The sequence below is a fragment of the Humulus lupulus genome, chromosome 4 (assembly GCF_963169125.1).
Source record: "Humulus lupulus chromosome 4, drHumLupu1.1, whole genome shotgun sequence".
NCBI classification, from domain to species: Eukaryota; Viridiplantae; Streptophyta; class Magnoliopsida; order Rosales; family Cannabaceae; genus Humulus; species Humulus lupulus.
Window position 1 is genome coordinate 208262308 of NC_084796.1, and position 4715 is coordinate 208267022.

At 33.5% G+C, this 4715-nt stretch overlaps 1 pseudogene; it reads right to left on the reverse strand.

Moving 5' to 3' along the window:
• Window positions 1–255: 255 nt before the first annotated feature.
• LOC133832836 (photosystem II CP47 reaction center protein-like) lies at window positions 256–1719 on the reverse strand (annotated as a pseudogene).
• Between the last annotated feature and the right edge of the window lie 2996 nt (window positions 1720–4715).

Below are 4715 nucleotides of genomic sequence, written 5' to 3' on the forward strand. Positions count from 1 at the left end.
AAAAAAGATAGCGAAAAAAATTATTCCTAGAGTTGAGACTAAAAGGAATGTATAAACCAATGCTTCCATAGATTCGATCGTGGTTTACAATTATAGCTTCCATACCTATATATTTGAGATCATCTCCTGGATAAAGAAAGAACAAACCAAGATTCAAAGAACATACATCGATTCAAATCAAGATTTATCTGGTATTCTATATCAAATCCCAAAACTAAAGACAAAAAATAACAAAACAATATTCTATCACACTACTTATCTTCTTGTAGTTGGATCTCCAAGTTTTTGGAATGCTCTAAATTCTACTCGAGCATCCAAATCTGGGTCAATACCAGCAAAAACATCCCTGAACAAAGTTCTAGCACCATGCCAAATGTGCCCGAAGAAGAAGAGCGGAGCAAACGAAGCATGTCCAAAAGTAAACCAACCCCTCGGACTACTACGAAAAACACCATCGGATTTCAAAGTAGCATGATCTAATTCAAAATTTTCATCAAATTGTGCACATCTAGCATATTTTTTCACAATAGCAGGATCACTATAACTTATTCCATTGTGTTCACTGCCATAGAACTCAATAGTTACACCTACTTGTTCAACACTATATTTTGATTTCGCTCTTCGAAAAGGAACATTGACTCTAAAAATTCCGTCTCCATCTACCAAAACAACCGGAAATGTTTCAAAAAACGTAGGCATACGACGTACAAAAATTTCACGCCCTTCTTTATCTTTAAAGATAGGGTGTCCTAACCAACCAACAGCTATTCCATCCTCGTTGTCCATTGATCTCACTCTGAATAATCCCCCTTTTGTCGGATTATTGCTGATGTAATCATAAAAGGCTAATTTTTCTGGAATTTCAGACCAAGTTTACGATAAACTTTGATTTTCGGTTAGTCCAGTACTAACACTTCGATATATTTCTTGTTGAAAGTATCCTTGATCCCATTGATAATGAGTGGGCCCAAATAATTCAATCGGGGTAGTTCCTGAACCATACCACATGATTCCAACAACTACAAAAGCTGCAAAAAACACTGCAACGATACTACTGGAAAGGATGGTTTCAATATTTCCCATATGTAATCCTTTGTATAGACGTTGGGGCGGATGGACACTAAGATGGAATAGACTCGCCAATATGCCCAAGGTTCTCGCTGCAATATGATGAGAAGCTATTCCTCCCAGAACAAAAGGATCAAAACCTTCCATGCCCCATGCTGGATTTACAGCTTGTACCCTTCCCGTTAGTCCATAAAGATTGGATACCCATATTCTAGGACCATATACGCCAAAACTAAAGCAAGCCACCCCTAGGAGAAATAAATGAATTCCAAAGATCTTGGGAAAATCCAAAGAGGGTTTTCATGTACGCTCATCAGAAAATATTTCTAGATCCCAATTCTAGATAGCTGCTAAAAAACACAAGCCAGAAAACACAATATGTGCACCAGCCACACCTTCGTAACTCCAAATACCCGGGTTTGTTATAGTGCCCCCTGTGATACTCCAACCACCCCACGAATTGTTTATTCCTAAACAAGTCATGAAAGGTATAACGAACATACCTTGTCTCCACATTGAATCAAGAACAGGGTCAGAAGGATCAAAAACTGTTAATTCGTATAGAGCCATCGAACCGGACCAACTAGCAACCAAAGTTGTATGCATTATATGGACAGAAATCAAACAGTCGGGATCATTCAATACGACCATATTAACATGATACCAAAGCAAACCCATAAAAATACCCCTTATATCAATGAAAAATAGACATTATGTAACTTTATTGCACTTTAAAAAAACTCTACTAGGGACCTTACTTTTTTAGTGGATTATCTCGGGGAAAGGATTCATATTTGTTCTATTCTTTTAGTAAGAATGTTTTTTAGTTTAGTAATAATGGAACAATTTTTCTCGTAGGAACAAGAAGTAGATTTATTCTACACCCGATAAGTACCAAGACGCAATGGTCGGACGTTGATTGCATTTTATCTGAAAAACTACCTCTTTATTTGTTCATCATTCAAAGAACCCATTTGTAAGAATTTGCCTTTTTTATAATATGAACTAAACTTATTCAATCTATGCTATGTATAAAAGATGCTAAAAGATACAATACAATATTATTACGACAATAAGCCTATTTACTCTTTCACATCAAAGTGAGATATGGTACTGAAATTTTCTTTCATTTAATGCCTATTGGTGTTCCAAAAGTACCTTTTCAAAGTCCTGGAGACGAAGATGCATCGTGGGTTGACGTATAGTGTGACTTGTCAGATATATTGGGTCATATGTTATTCCCCCGTTCTCTTCCCCGATCGAGATATCCTCCCTTTCGCCCAAGAAAGATTAATTGAATTATCAAAAATTTGGAGCGTGAAATGCAATGAAGTGCACTTAAATATATTTTGTAGGGGGGGTATACAAATTAATATTAGCAATTCAAATCATTTATGGTTGGCTTGGTTCGACCAATAAAATGAAGTATCCAGGCTCCATTTAGAAACAAAACAATTAGTAATATATCTAGGATTTCTACTTAGATGATCATATTTTATATTATATTCAATTTCTAATTTCTAATATGAATAGGCGTGATTTCAAATTGAATATTTAATATTTGGATTTGATACGAGATATGAAATAAATTGGAAAAAACAAAAGAAGTCGTAGCAAAAAGACATAGTATTTATCCATTTGTCCTATATAGGCAAATCCAAATTGAGCAGATCTTTACTTAGAGTAGAGCATAAACCTAAAAGAATTCAAGAAGAACATTCAGGAATAAGAAAATTACATTGTGATTTGGATTATGATGAAACAATACATCAATGAGAAGATAGTTCGATAAGTTTGTTTATAAGTTTAGTGATTTTTTTTGTTTATTTTTCTATTTATAGAAAATAAATATATAAATAAATAGAAACATAAACATGCCAAAACTCATCTTTTTTTACAAAATGAAAGAAAAAGAACTCTTTTATTACATTTTCGACAGAGCCGGCTATGAAAAAAAAAACTAAAATCTACTCATTGATTCTTTTTTTTTCGCAATTTGTGTTGAGCCGTATGCATCAAAAGATGCATGTATAGTTCCTAAGGGATACAAGTGTATCCCAATCAACCGACTTTATCGAGAAAGATTACTTTTTTTTAGGCCAATAGGTTGATAGCGAGATCTCAAATCAACTTATTGGTCTTATGGTATATCTCAGTATAGAGGATGATACCAAGGATCTGTATTTGTTTATAAACTTTCCCAGCAGATGGATAATTCCTGGATTAGCTATTTATGATACTATGCAATTTGTGCAACCAGACGTACAAACAAATGCATGGGATTAGTCGCTTCAATGGGATCTTTTATTCTGGTCGGAGGAGAAATTACTAAACGTCTAGCATTCCCTCACGCTTGGCGCCAATGAGTTTTTATTTTTTATTTGATTTGAGAGAAAAAAAAAGACTTTGCCTTCTCGATATAAGAAATATGATTAAGTAATAATAGCATGGCATTTCGAATTCGATATGAGAATTTTTTTTGTTTTCAAAATTATTACATTATGTATCGAAAGAGTAGTATGAGATATAAAGGTATTTCCAATTTTAGCTGATATATCAGGAGACACATTTCAGAATCACAAACTTTTACGAAAATAGAATTTTGTTTTTTACTTAGATATATTTTTTTTCAAATAAAAAAAACTTTGGGATTGCTAAATAACAGTCAAAATATATATATATAAACCAACGGAACCATCATAGTATTTTTTTTACTACTAAAAAAGGAAGGGTGGTTATTGGATCATTGACCTATGTGAATAGGATAGACCCCTATCATTTAATTTATTTTAGATTTAAGGTAAAAAAAGGGAAAAGTGAATTACATTATAGAGTCATATGCAATATACAAAAGATGCTTGTACGGTTGTTCAATTCTATCTTTTTTTTCTTATTATTCTTTTTCGCCTTTCATTATGCGAGATAAAATAATTTTTTATTATGCTATATCATCAGGGTAATGATCCATCAACCTGCTAGTTCTTTTTATGAGGCACTGACGGGGTAATTTATCCTGGAAGCGGAAGAACTACTAAAGCTGCGTGAAACCATCACAAGGGTTTATGGACAAAGAACGGGAAAATTTATATGGGTTGTTTTCGAAGACATGGAAAGAGATGTTTTATGTCAGCAGCAGAAGCCCAAGCTCATGGACTTGTTGATCTTGTAGCGGTTGAATAAAAAAGAATAGGGATTTCCGCAAATATGTAATTTGATATTTTCTCCTCTTACCAGGTTTAATATAATAACAATAAAATAAACATTGTATTCGATGAATCTATTAATAAAAAAAAAGATTCATAATCATCCGATTAGGATCAATATAAACCAACCCATTATGTATATGATTCAACATGCCAACTATTCAACAACTTATTAGAAAGACAAGACAGCCAATAAAAAATGTCACGAAATCCCCCACTCTTCAGGGGTGTCCTCAGCGACGAGGAACATGTTGTAACGTCCTGCATTTTTGGGTACCTTGAAACGACTCAGGTCGAGATTGTTTTCCCCGAGTTAAGAATATTATTTTAAATAATATTATATTTTGTTTGGAATTTATTTCCATGAGTTATTGCTAGCCAAATTATGAATTTTGTATTTAAAAGTCAAGATAAGACTTTCGGTCTTGGACCGACACAAAAACC